Source organism: Sorex fumeus, unplaced genomic scaffold (assembly GCF_029834395.1).
Source record: "Sorex fumeus unplaced genomic scaffold, SorFum_2.1 ptg000034l, whole genome shotgun sequence".
Taxonomy (NCBI): Eukaryota; Metazoa; Chordata; class Mammalia; order Eulipotyphla; family Soricidae; genus Sorex; species Sorex fumeus.
In genome coordinates, this window is record NW_026606091.1 from 28,634,826 (window position 1) to 28,650,540 (window position 15,715).

The following is a 15,715-nucleotide window of genomic DNA, read 5'->3' on the forward strand; positions in this document are numbered from 1 at the left end:
TCCAAAATATTTGGGCTGGATTATCTGAGCAGTCTCCGTTTGTCTGACCCTGGAACGAGAGCGTCGAGGTGGGGCCTTGCCATGTCGGGAGGAGGAGCAGGCTTGCAATCAGCTGTCCCTTTTCTATCGTCACAATGCCACGGGGGGAATCTGCCAAGACATGAATTTGTCCTATGTAGCTCTCTGTGATAGATCCTGGGTATATCTGCAATCCTTGCAGGAGAGCCTTTTCTGACCCTAGAATGAGGCCAGTGGTTCCGGGCGGTAGGGGGCCATAGACCCCCGTCTCCAAACTTTCAATTCCCATAGATGGTGTTAGTACCGCCCGGACAGAGGCATAAAGGTCTAGACCTGAGCTGGGAATTGAGGAACCCCTGAGAGAGGGAGGGAAGCTATCGGGAGCGGGCTGATACTTTGACCCGATGTCTGATCGGCCTCCTGCCTGAAGGCTTGCAGGGTCCGAGGCAGGCCCCTCCCGCCGTTTCCCTGCGGCAGTGGATTGCCTAAGTTATCCGGTCTGGAGCGACACTCGGCTGCCCAGTGATTGCCTCTCTTGCATCTGGGACATAGCCCGGGTGATCCCCCCTTCTTCCTCAAGGGGTTGTTGGGACATTCCTTTTTGAAATGGCCTGGCTGTCCGCATTGATAGCAGCCTTGCTTGGCTTTTTGTGGGGAATCCCTGAAAGCCCGGAAACCTGGGAAGTTGCCCAGCTTTGAGCAGGACAAAGGGGGAATGAAAAATCAAGCATTCTTTTACTTGGTCAGTAGGCAACAGTTAAAGAAACTTTGGTACATCTACACAATGGAATACTAAGCAGCTGTTAGAAAGGATGAATTCATGAAATTTACATACAAGTGGTACTACATGGAAAGTACCATGCTAAGTGAAATGAGTCGGAAAGAGAGGGACAGACATAGAAAGACTGCATTCATCTGTAGAGTATAAAGTAACAAAATAGGAGACTAACAACCAAGAATAGTCGCGATAAGTACCAGGAGGTTTGCTCCATGGCTTGGAGGCCAGCCACACATGCTGGAAGAAAAGGCAGCTCAGATAGGGAAGGGAGCACCAAGTAAAGGGTGTTGGGAGGGTACTGCCTGGATGGGAGAAGCATGCTGAAAGTAGACTATAGACCAAACATGAATGCCACTCAATGCCTCTTTTGCAAACCACAGCACCCAAAAGGAGAGAGAGAACAAAAGGGAATGCCCTGCCACAGAGCCAGAGTGGGATGGAGGGAATGGGGGTGGGAGGGATACTGGGATCCGTGGTGGTGGAAAATGGACACTGGTGGAGGGATGGGTCTCGATCACTGTATAACTGAAATCCAAACACAAAAATTTGTAAGTCTATAACTGTACCTTATGGTGTTTCACTAATAAAAATTTTTAAAAAAGGCTGGCCTGGGTGCAGAGGTAAGGTGGGCGGTGATGGGAGGGAAACTGGAAACATTGGAGGTGGGAAATGTACACTGGTGGAAGGATGGGTGAACAACGATGACTGAATCCTAATCATGAACAGGTTTGTAAGGGTCTATCTCACATCGATTCAATGAAAATAGAATTTAATAGGAGAAGAGCTTATATTTGGATTTATAGAATTAGATGTGTAGTACATTTTCTGAGGTGAAATCCAGAGCTCAGCTGAGGCACTGGGGTCTTTATAGAATTGTGGAAATGTGATGCTGGACTTGAGTTTGGAGACAGTGCATGATGAGTAGATCAGTGGTTCAAATGTGTCCTGCTTTGAGCACCATTCAACATGTCATTACTTAATCTCTTTTTAAAAAATGATTATTTCATTTACTTTAAGAGGAAACTCTGTATGGGCATTTATGAATGGCAAACAAATTTCATTTGCATTAGATATGGAAGTGGGAAAATGCTGCAGGGGACCTTCAGAGGCCTCTCGGGGTACAGAGATGGGGATGGGGGACAGGCCCAAGGGACCTTCCCGAGTGGCAGTTTGTGATTGACAGGTACAGGCAGTTACTGGCCTTTAGAAGTTAGGGTGAGTGGTCAGCTCTTTCAGCCCACATGCTCTTTTGAACACGTCCTCCCTTCACATCTTACTGAGTAAGTTTTTTTTTTCAAGAAAACTATCTTGCAGGATTGGAGGGGTGGTCCAGAGGGAAGGGCATTTGCCTTGTGGACAGCCAATTCAGATGTGACCCCGGGCACCGCATTTGATCCCCGAAACCCCACCAGGAGTCGTCCCTGAGTACAGAGCCAGGAGTGAGGCCTGAGCAACACTGGGTATGTCCCTCCAAAAATGTCCAAGTATAGCAAAAAGAGAGCAGGGGAGAGTTAGAGGGGTGGTTCTGATTGCAGTGGAACTCACTGGATCATTTGGGAATTTCACACGCACCATTGTAAACTGGTATTCCTTTCGGGATGCAGTGTAGAAAAATCAACGGAAAATTAAAATTTTTATTTTGAAAAAGATAAAAGAGGCCGGGAGATAGTAGAGTGGGAAGGGCACTTGGGTTATCTGACTTCAATCTCTGGCGTCCCATAGAGTCCCTTGAGCATGGCTGGGACTAATCCCTGCTGTGGTTCCAAAACCAAAAAGGAAACAAGGAAATGTAATATATTAAAAGCTAGAACAGGTGGTGAGGTGTCTGATTTGCATACTTCTATCCTGGGCTGATGATTCCTGGCACCTCCTATGGATCCTTGAGCACCATTAGGGGTGATCCCTGAGCACAGGACAGGTGACAGGGTCCCCAGTCAAGGGAGGTCTCAGCTCTTAGGCCCCTGGAGCAAGACCATGGGGGCCTGTGCAGGGGACAGATTGCCCAGGCGCTGCCAGCCTTGGGCCTGGGAGTCGGTGCTTGACCTCCACATCCCTGGACCCAGAGCAGGATACCCTGGCTGCCTGTCCTCACTCCCAGCCTTGCGCCCACAGGTGGGACTGCAGGACAAACAGGTGAGTGTCTGCAGCAGCAAAAGGAGTAGGTTCTTGGCCTCCCGCAGTAGGACGTGGCCTCTGATCAGTGTCGGTCTCTGAGAATGAGAAGGAGGAGGAGCAGGTGCTACTGCAGAGCCAGCTCCAGATCAGCTGCAAGGGGAGTGAATCAGGACAAGGTGGATATGGAGAAATGACAGAAGGTGCCGGGGGAGACCCACTGTGAGGGTAGGAGCCCGCCTGGGGTGGTGGGAGGAAGGACAGGCCAGGACACCACCCACTATAATGTATCAAAATCTAGAAGAGGCTAGAGGGATTTTGGGGGTGCGGATTGGCCCTCACTGCACAGAGAGGGTACTAGTAGCAGGGAGGCTGCTGGGTCGAGGTAGGGGGAGGCCCCATCTATTAGGCCTTTGGAGAAAGACCCCCAGGGGAATGTGCAGGGGACAGGTTACCCCATGTGCTGTTTTGCTTGGGCCGGTGTGTGAGTGTCTGGGCCCTGAATGTTGTGGTGGGATCTGGACAGACTTCGGCCCTGTCTCATGACAGAGATGTGCATGCAAGACTAGAAGGTGCAGTGCCTGCAGCCTGGAATGCTCCTAATGGTATCAAAAGCAGCACACAGCTGCAACCCCATACCTGGATGTCCCACTCACCTGGGCTCCAAGGTCGAGCAGGTTCTGAGGCACAAGCCGCTCATGGACCAGCTGCAGAAGGTGCTAACAAGGCAGCAGGCACTGCTGGAGGCCACCTTCAGGGAGCTGAGGGAAACCCAGGTGAGTGGATGGGCAGGGACTCAGGGACAGGAAGGCGCATCCGGCCCTAGACCTGCCTACTGACCTGGTGCCTTCATCTTTAGGGAATCCTCAGTCCTGAAATCAGGAGCAACTGAGCCCCAGGCCTTGCTGCAATTCCAAGGGTACCCTGAAGAGGGTGAGAGTGTGGTGGGTCTCCAGGAGGGAGAAGTTCCTGATGGGGATCTGGAGGTGGGGCTATATGGGAGGTGGAGCCATGCGGGACCCCTGAGATGCCTCCACCTTCCTTGCTTGGCTGAGACCCTGGAGTTCCCAATAGTCAATCCAGTGTCGAAGAACACGGAGTTGGAGGTGAACATAGTGGAGTTTGTGAGACCATGACCTCTATGGAACTCGAGATGATGTTCATGAAAGACAGGCTGGTGGCATGTGAGAAGACTAAGGATCTGGATGACTAAGGTCTGAGACTAAGGTCTGGTGTCCAGACCTGGGCAGCGGGATGATGGATTGTGTGAAGAACCCAGAGGGACCCTCCTGTTCCTGTCTGTGAGGAACAGGAGGCTGCAGACCTCAGATCCGGATCCTGTAATGACCTGCCCCCAAATAACCAGAATCCAGCTCGTCCGCTTGAGTTCAGCTGGCAAGCTTGTTCACCATTAATCCACTTTTTCTACCCTGATGATGTACCCTGTGTTCTTCAATTCCAACTAATCTAGCCCTGATCCAGTTCTTCCCACCCTCCTACTTCCTCCCTCCTTCGCGCTCATCCACTTTCCCTCAGCACTAGATCCTAGGGGTCAAGGGGACAGAAAGGTCCCCCAACACTAGACCGCAGGGATCAGTGGGACAAAAATGTCTCCTACCTCTAGGCACCAGGCATGTTGGGAGCAGAAATTTATACTGGGCCACACTCCAACCTCAGTCATGATAGCTCCAAAAGCCAAACAAGGGCTTGTGGTGGGAGCTCTCCCTCCCCAGTATACAGTCCCGATTCTCCATATGGCAGCCCTGAAGCTAATGGGGTCTGGAAACATCAGAGCAACCAGTTCTAGACACTCTTTGGGGGCTGGTTGGGCACTGATGATTTGAGGAGAAGAGAGAGGAAGGAGGCATGCTGGGTCACTCTCTGACAGTCACTGTCCTATTTCCAAGCTTGTTTCAATAAATGGATCCATCCCAGGCCGTGTGGGTATGTGTCTTGGGCGAGGTGTGTCCTGCCAGCAGTTGGCAGTTGCTTCTATATTGTGGGTGGCCCTTTCCATGGGATTCACCATGTCTAGAGCCTGTCATCTGCATGCCCCTGAGTACGATGTTAATGACCCCAGGAGAGTACCTCTAAGATTTGGAGTGGTAACATTCAAAATATGGTGGTGGGAAGGTACGATGGTGGTGGAATTGGTGTTTGAATATTAAATGTAATAAATTATTGTCAACAACTTTATGAAAACAAAATAAAAATTTGCAAAAAATTCAATAAAATGTGAAGCATGAAAAGAGAACAGAAAAATCAAAGATACACCAATCTAATGCGTTTTTTTTTCCCTAGACGTGTTTTTTTTTATTTTATTTTTTTTTTACAGTTGTAGATTTACAATTTTTTGTGCTTTGGTTTCAATTATACAATGATCAGATACTCATCCCTCCACCAGTGCCCATTTTCCACCACCATGGATAATATCCCTCCCACCCCCATCCCCCCATCCCCCTGTCTCTGTGGCAGGGCAATCCCCTGTGTTCTCTCTCTCCTTTTGGGTGTTGTGGTCTGCAAAAGAGGCATTGAGTGGCAAACATGTTCAGTCCATAGTCTACTTTCAACATGCATCTCCCTTCCTGGGAGGATCCTCCAAACATCCTTTATTTGGTGCTCCCTTCTCTATCTGAACTGCCCTTTCCTCTAGGATACCCGGCTGGCCTCTACGTTATGGAGTAATCCTCCTGGTGCTGATCTCACCTATTCTTGGGTATTAATCTCATACTTTGTTACTTCATATCCCCCAGATGAATGCAATCTTTCTATGTCTATCCCTCTCTTTCTGACTCATTTCACTTAGCATGATACTTTCCATATTGTACCACTTGTATGTAAATTTCATGATTTCATCTTTTCTAACAGCTACATAGTACTCCATTGTGTAGATGTACCAAAGTTTCTTTAACCAGTCATCTGTTCTTGGGCATTCAGGTTTCTTCCAGTTTCTGGCTATTGTAAAGAGTGCTGCAATGAACCAACAAGTGCAGATGTCACTTCGACGATACATTTTTGCCTCTCTGGGATATATTCCCAGGAGTGGTATTGCTGGGTCAAATGGGAGCTCAATTTCTAATTTTTTGAGCATCATCCATACTGTTTTCCAGAAGGGCTGAACCAGTGGACATTCCCACCAACAGTGAAGGAGTGTCCCTTTCTCGCCACATCCACGCCAGCATCAGTTGCTTTTGTTCTTTTGAATGTGGGCCAGTCTCTGAGGTGTGAGATGGTATCTCATTGTGGTTTTGATCTGCATCTCCCTGATGATTAATGATGTAGAGCATTTTCTCATGTGCTTTTTTGCCATTCGGATTTTTTCTTTGAGAAAGTTTCTGTTCATTTCATTGCCCCATTTTTGGATGGGGTTGAATGTTTTCTTCTTGTGGAGTTTAACCAGTATTTTGTATATCCTGGATATCAACCCCTTGTCAGATGTGTATTTGGTGAATATCCTTTCCCATTCTGTAGACTGTCTTTGTATTTGTTTCTTTGGAGGTGCAGAAGCTTCTTAGTTTAAGATAGTCCCATTTATCTATCTCTGTTTTCACTTGCTTGGCCAGTGGCGTGGCATCTTTGAAGATACCATTAGCTTCAATGTCATGGAGGGTTTTGCCAACGTTATCTTCAATGCACCTTATTTATGGTTTCTGGTCTGATGTTGAGGTCTTTAATCCATTTTGATCTTACTTTTGTACATAGTGTTAGGCAGAGTTCTGAGCCTATTTTTTTGCATGTTGCCGTCCAGTGATGCCAACACAATTTATTAAACAGGCTTTCCTTACTCCACTTCACATTACTTGCACCTTTATCAAAGATTAGATGATCATATGATTGAGGGGAGATGTCAGTGTATTCAGCCCTCTTCCATTGGTCTGCAGTTCTGCCTTTGTTCCAGTACCATGCTGTTTTAATTATTACTTCTTTGTAGTACAGTTTGAAGTTAGGGAGGTTGATTCCTCCCATTTTATTTTTCCTAAGAATTGCTTTAGCTATTCGTGGGGGCTTATTGTTCCATATAAATTTCAGGAGTGTTTGCTCCATTTCTTTGAAGAATGTCATGGGTATCCTTATAGAGATTGCATTGAATTTATACAATGCTTTCGGTAGTATTGCCATTTTGACAATGTTAAGTCTCCCGACCCATGAGCAGGGGATATCTTTCCATTTCCTCATGTCCTCTTTTATTTCCTGAAGTAGCGTTTTGTAGTTTTCTTTGTACAGGTCCTTTACTTCCTTAGTTAAGCTGATTCCTAGGTACTTGATTTTCTGGGGCACAATTGTGAACGGGATTGTTTTTTTCATGTTGCTTTCTTCTCTCTCACTGTTTGCGTATAGGAAAGCCATGGACTTTTGGGTATTGATTTTATAACCTGCAACTTTACTATACAGGTCTATTGTTTCTAGGAGTTTTTTGGTGGAGGTTATTGAGTTCTCTAAGTAGAGTATCATATAATCTGCGAATAGTGAGAGCTTGATTTCTTCCTTTCCTACCTGAATGCCCTTAATATCTTTTTCCTGCCTAATCGCTATTGCAAGTACTTCCAGTACTATATTGAACAGCAGTGGAGAGAGTGGGCATCCCTGTCTCGTCCCTGATCTTAGAGGGAAGGCTCTCAGTTTTTCCCCATTGAGGATGATGCTTGCTGTAGGCTTGTGGTAGATGTCTTTAATTATGTTGAGGAAAGTCCCCTCTATGCCCATTTTGGCTAGGGTTTTCATCATAAAGGGGTGCTGGATCTTATCAAATGCTTTCTCTGCATCTATTGATATGATCATATGCTTTTTATCTTTTCTTTTGTTGATATGGTGGATTATGTTGATTGATTTCCGAATGTTAAACCATCCTTGCATCCCTGGGATGAATCCTACTTGGTCATGGTGTATGATCTTTTTGATGAGTAGTTGGATTCTATTTGCTAGTAGTTTGTTGAGGATCTTTGCATCTGTGTTCATCAGGGATATCGGCCTGTAATTCTCTTTCTTTGTGGTATCTCTGTCTGCTTTTGGTATCAGTGTGACATTTGCTTCGTAGAAACTGTTCGGAAGTGTTTTTGATATTCCAATTTCGTAGAAAAGCTTAAAGAGCATTGGGAGTAAGTCCTCTTTAAAGATTTGGAAGAATTCACTAGTGAATCCATCCGGGCCAGGACTTTTGTGCTTGGGGGAGACTTTTTATTACCATTTCAATTTCCTTGACGGTGATAGGTCTGTTCAGGTATTCCAGGTCTTCTTGGTTCAGCCTTGGGAGTCTGTAGGAGTCTAGGAATTTATCCATTTCCTCGAGGTTTTGATGTTCCGTGGCATAAAGCTTCTCAAAGTACTCCCTGAGGATTCTCTGAATTTCTCTGGTTTCTGTTGTAATGACCCCCTTTTCATTTCTGATTCGATTTATTAGGGTTTTCTCTCTCCCTTTCTTTGTGAGTTTTGCTAGAGGCTTATCGATCTTGTTAATTTTCTCAAAGAACCAGCTTTTGGTTTCATTGATCTTTCGGATTGTTTTTTGTGTTTCCATCTCATTAATCTCTGCTCTGAGTTTTATTATTTCCTTTCTCCTGTTCGGGTTGTGCTCCTTTTTTTGGTCCTTCTCCAAGCTCTTAAGCTGTGAGGTTAGGTTACTTATGTGTGCTCGCTCCTCCTTTCTGAGGAATGCTTGTAGAGCTATAAACTTTCCTCTTAACACAGCCGTTGCTATGTCCCATAAGTTTTGGTAACTCGTGTTCTCATTTTCATTCGTTTCTAGGAATCTTTTGATTTCCTCTTTGATTTCCTGTCTAATCCACTCGTTGTTCAATAGTGCACTGTTTAATTTCCAGGTGTTTGATATAGTTTTCTGTTTTTGTGTGTGATTTACTTCTAATTTCAGCGCATTATGGTCTAAGAAGATTGTTGATACAATCTCTACCTTCTTAATTTTATGGAGGCATGTTTTGTGGCTCAGCATATGGTCTATCTTGGAGAATGTTCCATGTACGCTTGAGAAGAATGTGTATTCAGCTTTTTGTGGATGAAGTGTCCTGTATATATCTACTAAGTCCCTTTCTTCCATTGTTTCCCTCAAATGAAGTATGTCCTTGCTAAGCTTGAGTCTGGTTGATCGATCAAGAGGTGACAAAGCAGTTCTAATGCGTTGTTTTTATAAAAAAAAAAAAGCAATGGCGTCTAAGCTACTAAGATAGCCCACAGAATGGGAAAAATTATTTACCCAATATCTAGCTGATGAAAGGCTAATATCCAAGTTATATAGCACATTGGTAGAACTTAAAAAAAAATATCTCCCAACCCCATCAAACAAATGCAGAGAGGAATAATGAACAGAAACTTCGTCAAAGAAGAAATTCAAGGGCTGGAGCGATAGTACAGTGGTAGGTTGTTGCTTTGCAAGTGGCTGATCTGGGTTTGATCCCGCCATCCTACGGGCTACACCCGCCTTGGAACCCCAAGTGTTCTGTGAGAACCAGAAGGGAGTGTCCTTCCTAAAGACACCCCATGCACACCCCATCCTCCCTCTCACCTAGAGGTGGAAATCACACCCAGATCCAAGACAGACCTGAGCCAACAACCCGTCAAAGACAAATTATGTTGGCAGAAGATCAGACAGACTGTGATGCCCGTGAGGTAAGGAGGCTGCAGACACCCAGCCCAGGGCACGAAGTGACCTGCCTGAAAGTGATGTGTTCCCCCCAGGAGTCAGAAATGTTTAAACAGAATTCTTACTCACCTGTAATTCCGTCTTTTACCTACCCTGTTAAAATCATATTCATCTACCCCAACCTTGTCTTTCTTCCCTCTTCCTTCCCGCCCTTCCCCTCTTCCCCCCTCCACCTTCCTGCCCCCTCCCTTCTCCCCTCCTCTGCCCCTTACCATTGAGGAATGGGGCTATGGGACTATGAGGCTATGCGGCTACACAAAGCAATTGCAGATGTGCCCCCATGGCAGGGATGCTGCGTACTAGGAGTGGCGAGATGACCCAAACAGAACAACATTGAGACTCGTACTCTGCAAGTAAAGAAGTTACACAGTCTCCAGGGAAGCTCAGCTAGAGAAGAGGGCACCAAATCAAGGGTGCTGGGAGGATCCTCCCAGGGTGGGAGATGCATGCTGAAAGTAGACTATAGACCAAACATGACTACCACTCAGTGCCTCTATTGCAAACCACAGCACCCAAATGGGGAGAGAGAGAACAAGGGGGAATGCACTGCCAAAGAGGCAGGGTGGGAAAGGGGGTTGGTGGGGTAGGAGGGATGCTGGGACCCGTGGTGGTGCAGGATGGGTGCTGGTAGAGGAATGGGTACTTGATCATTGTGTGACTGAAACCCAAGCACAAAAATTTATAAGTCTACAATTGTACCTCATGGGGTTTCACTAATAAAAAATAATAAAAAGAAAATTCTTGGATTAAAAAAAAAGGTACACAGCCTCCAACACATCCATATGTGCAGGAGCAAACTCAAAACATAAAATAATAACCCAATTAAAAAATAAATCCAAATAAATAAATTTCAATTTTTAATATGAACAGATACTACACTTGATCTTAGCCAAAAGGCCGAGAAGCTCAGGGGGATGGAGTGATAGCACAGTGGTAGGGCGTTCGCCTTACAAGCGGCCAACATGGCCGACCCGAGTTCAATTCCTCCGCCCCTCTTGGAGAGCCCGACAAGCTACCGAGAGTATTCGATATGCCAAACATAGTAACAACAAAGTCTCCAATGGAGACGTTACTGGGCCCGCTTGAGCAAATCGACGATCAACGGGAGTGCCTTTACCTTTTACCTTTACCTTTTAATATGAAAATTAAGAGATCCTGGGGTCTCACCATGTTTCGTGCTTGTCCCTATCCCTCGCCGAGCGCACCCGCCCCTACCCAGTCTTTCCAGAGGGATTCAGGGCTTCATTCTTATGGTGTTTATCCGGATGCCACTCAGGTTGGAAACTGCTCCTGAACTGTTCACTGGTTCTGAGCAAGAGATTTAGTCCACTGCTTCTTGCAAGTCAGAGGATGGGGTCCCATCCGATAAGCAGAAAGGCTGGGGTCGTGAAAGTTAGAGTGGGTTTTCACATCAAAATCTAGAGTCGCAAAACTTAGATGTGGGTTTTCACATCATAATCCCAGGGACTGTGCCATCTGGGCAATTGGTAGCCACTGGGGCCCTTTGTTAGTCATCACTGTCACCCCTGAATGGGGACCTGGAGGTAGATAGTTTGTTTACCTCTGTGGCACAGCGAGAGATCTGAGCCCCCTGCCTCAGAGACAGGTATGCCCAGACCTCTGCCAATGGCCCTACCCTGGGTCAGGGCACCTAGAGCCTGGTGCCCTTTCTCAGGCACTAAGAGGATCAACCTCTATGCCTCTGGAGCCCTACTGCTGATTTTTTTAGGTTATTTGTTTTTCTTTTTCTCACTTCTAAATGCTCATTCTTCCAGGAGGTCTGGTGCCCAGCCTCAACCAAGAGCTGGAGCAGAGCCTCTGAGGCTCTCTTTCAGTTCTCTTAGGCTTCTGACACTAGGACCTTATCATCTACAGACTGCAGGATGGTCCATTCAAGGGCTCCAACGAGGATTTTCTTAAGTCCAGAGCCAGGGTCTTCCTGAAGAAGGTGGCCGAGTTTTTGAATCCTTGGGCAACGGGTCCACAGTGACTGAGGTTTCCTCCTGTCTCTGGATCCTTTGGCCCAAAGGCAAACGGGTCTGCTTCCTGGAACAATTTACAAAGGGGGAAGCATATGTTTTGAGGTTCAGGCCAGTCAATCATTGGGCACTAGAGGAAAACAGACTCAAGAGAGTGGAAGGGCTGGGTACCACAAGGTGACCAGCAGGAGCGACCACACTGACTCGGCGCAGATCATGAGTTCACAACTGAGGCCAATGGGTTGCTCCCAGTTGAGCTGCATCCCACCACTATTCCTGCCTCCCAGACCTGCGCAGTATCATTCCCTATCCCTAGCCACACCTCAAGGTCTACCTGACATTGTGGATGTTTTTGGAGGCTCACTCCTAGCATGAGTTTACCAGCAGAGGGGCATGATACTGCCATTAGAGGGCGCCTGGAGAGGGTATTTTCCAAAGTGGGAATACACAGTGTCAAGGTGGACATTTATTAGCGCTTCTAGCTCTGTCTGGAGATCTAATGCCAATAAGATACTAAAGTGAGGAACAGGGAGAACCTTGTTTTCCATATGGAACCCCCAGCATCTGCTGAGACCATGGATTCTCGTGTCCAGCAAAAGCAGGGAAGGGCTGCACCTCCGGTACCTTCAACGAGCTCTGCTTCCTATGTTGCCCTATCTTGGGGGTCATGGGGCCCACTGTTTCCACGAGGCTTTTCTTGGGAGTGTAGGTACCAAGTTACCCTGCCTTCCCTGCCTGCCTGGGGACTCCCTGTGACTCTGTCAGACTGTCCAAGTGGTCCTGATGTCAGTAGACATTTCTGGAAGCTACCCAACTTTGAATGTCTGCCACTCCCATTCACAGAGGGTCACAGCTTGTCTGGTGTGATATTGGCACTTTGTTCTCTCCTGCAGCATGTCATGGCCCCCTGGGGCAATGATCTGGGGCCTGGCTTCTGCCCCTCCGCATCCTCCACCCCTGACTCCTGCTCCTGCTCTGGCTCCCCTCTTTCTCCCTGCCCCGTGTCTGCCATGCCAGGTCTCGCCTCCTCTAGACCAAGGGCAAACTAGAGATACTGGGGTTTGGCCTTAACCACTCCACTGGGGTAGAGCTATCTCCTCTGTACGAGTGGCAGTGCCACCCAGCTGCCATGCTCTCTGCCAACTCCTCCTGTACCCCTGGTGCCACTGCTTGAGTGTCGCTCTTTTTACTTTTGGTCTTGTCTTGCTGCTTTCTCCCCTGCTTGGTAGTGAGTTTTGTTGTTTCACAAATGAGAATTGCAGCACTAATATAACTTTGAGTTTTCAACGACTATGAACTCATACGAACTTTGCCAAAATTTCTGCCTAAAGCTAACTAAAAACCAAGCAGCAGGGACGGGAGTGATAGCACAGTGAGTAGGGTGTTTGCCTTGCACACGGCTGACCTGGATTTGATTCCCAGAACCCCATATGTTTTCCTGAGTACCACCAGGAGTAATTTCTGAGTGCATGATCCAGGAGTAACCCCTGTGCATCGCTGGGTGTGACCCATAAAGAAAAAAAAAAGCACATTTTGGAATGTGGTAGAACATGATGAGATAATAGTGCTAATGGAATGAACAGCTCCAAAGACTGAACACCGCACAAGGCAAGAGATCAGTTTTACAGCAGATCTGATGGGCGACGGGGTATTAGTAAGCAGCTGACAGGAGAGTATGGAACAAGAAATGACCAACCTTTCTTGGTGCAGAGAAGGATCTGGAGCATATCAATAACGTAGGAAAATTCGGGGGATTTTCCCAGGTTTCTACGTTGAACAGTGTGACAGACCACCTCTGGGCCATCCCGGGTGATTTCAGTGCCTGCCTCGTCTCTCCCAGACCCTGTGCCTCATTGCAGATCCTGCTCCCCAGGGTAGCCTGTCTGAAATTAGCCTGCGAGAAATGTGGGTAGAGGTGCACTCTCCTCTACAGCAGGGCTCAGGAGATCCTAGCATCAGGACTTGAACAGGGCTGGGCCGCATCAAGGCAAGCACCTTAAACCCTGCAATATCCCTGGGGCCCATTCTTGAAAAGTCTGAAAGTGCTCGGGAGTGGAAGCCTCGGGTTCCACGGGGCTGTCTCCCTGGGCACGGTGCCGTACAGAAGGGGGAGTGAGGCATCTTTAAGGGAGCCCAACTCTACAGGAAGGAGATTTAGGTGGGAAGCAGCTGAAAAAAAAAATACCGCTCGGAGCAGGGCATTAGTCCAGCAGATAAAGTGATCGTCTTGCACACTGCTGACGTTGGATCAATGGGCCCCCCTAGTTCCACTAGGTATGGTCCCTGAGCTAAGTCAGGGGTAAAGCCTGAGCATGTCTGGGTGTGGTGCTAACACCCAAAGAAAAGTGCTGCAAGCAGACAGGGCCGGCCTTTTCCCAGGACCCTAAGGAAGGACTGCTCAAATTCTTAGAGGCCATAAGAGGGATTTCCCTGTTAGGTGGTAGGGGTGAGGGAGGGGAAGGAGGTGACAGCACTGGGTCTCCAGTCGTGACTCTGCCTGAGCAGTGACAGTCCACTTGGACAGTCCATAGTGGCCTGACTCAGGGCAGGACTTGGCTGCTGCTTTGACAGAAATGTGTCCTGAAAATGTGTGTCAGGGTCCTCAGGAGGAAGAAGCCCACAGTGGGGGTCAAGAGGCAGGACACCCGGGGGGGGGGGCAGAACCAGGCGGACCCTGCTCCCGAGCCCTCCACCTCCCTTGGTTGGCTGAGAGCCTGGGGCTGCCCCGCAGTCTATCCAGTTTCAGTCAATCCAAGGGCACTGAAGTGGAGGCGAACACAGTGGAGATCATAAAGCCTGAGGAGCTGGAGGTGGTAACAGTCAAGAAGGACAAGCTGGCGGTGTGGGGAAGACCGTGCATCTGGAGGCAGAAATGTCCCCCAACACTGGGCAATGGGGATGTGGGGGGCAGAAATGTCCCCTAGTAATAGACACTACTGGTCTGGGAGGCAAAAACAGGCCCCAAGCAGTAGGCACCAGTGACATGGGGTGCAGAGGTTTCCCCTAACAATAGACAGCAGGGTTCCGAGGACAGAAATGTTCACAATTACTCGACACCAGGAATGAGCAGAGCTGAAATTTCCTCCAAAAAAAACACACCAGGGATGTTGGGGAAAATTGTTTTCCAAACTAGACACAAGAGCTCTGGGGTAAGAAATATCCCACAAGAGAGAACAGAGCTCAGATAGGAGACATGTCCTCCAACACTACACAATAAGGAGTCCCAGGAGCAGAAATACTCACCCCCATAGAAATAGTTCAAAGAGTAGCAATAATAAATGACCACCTCCCCACCCCCCACCTTAGACTATATCCCAGGAGAGAGGAGTGGAGAATGACCCCTCACCCCTGCTTTCCCACCTAAATGTTGAGATATTTCCGGTTTGTGGGCTGTCCTTGCATGGTCCAGGGCATTTTCCACTTTTTGAGTAAAAATTCTGTCCAGAAGACCAGAGAGAAGTCTCAGGAGACTCAGTACAGGCTTGGGATGCATGAGGTCAAGAACGTTCCCTGGCACCACAGGGTCTCCTGATCACAAAGGCTGGAGCAAGTAGAGATCCCCACAAACCCCAAACCTCTCAGGTATGTACACAGGCCATGAGGGTCAATGAAGCAGTACTTGGAAGGATCTCAGTGCTTAGAGGAAACACTCATTCAGAGCATCCGATTTTCAAAACGGCACTTGGCTACAACCATCTACCCGTCCTGGCCCACGGAAAACGAGGCAACACTCAAACCTTCGGTTCATGGGCTACAGACCAAGCAAAAGTCTGAGCCGAGAGCTCCCCCTCCTCCAGTGCACTGTTTCTATTCTGGGAAAGGAAGTCCTGAAAAGGATGGAGGCTGGAACAGTCAGCAACTGAGTTCTAGGCACTACCTGGGACAGTTTAGGGGATCATGAATTGGTGGCAGAGGAGAGAGAGGGGAGAGGGCTGAATCAGTCTCCCTGACAGCCACTGTCCTGTTTCCAAGATTGTTTCTACAAATGGATGCATCCCAGCCTGTGTGGGTGTGTGGCATTGGGTGGGTGGGTCCTGCCAGGGAACGGCTCATGCTTCTTGATGAAGCATGAGCTGTCCTGTGGGGTCTCCCCATGGATCAGAACCTGACATGACATGCCCATGCCCATGGTGCCTGTTCCGTCTACACCTCCTCTGTAGTGCCCACCGGGAATAG

The 15,715-nt window shown here is 47.9% G+C and overlaps 1 protein-coding gene and 1 pseudogene across 1 annotated transcript in view; one reads left to right on the forward strand and one right to left on the reverse strand.

The window, feature by feature from the left end:
• The window catches only part of LOC130026612 (polypeptide N-acetylgalactosaminyltransferase 12-like), a 180,230-nt gene that overhangs the window by 103,756 nt on the left and 60,759 nt on the right, over nt 1-15,715 (forward strand). The gene's annotated exons all lie outside the window — the stretch shown is intronic.
• Nucleotides 10,389-10,469, reverse strand: LOC130026774 (uncharacterized; annotated as a pseudogene).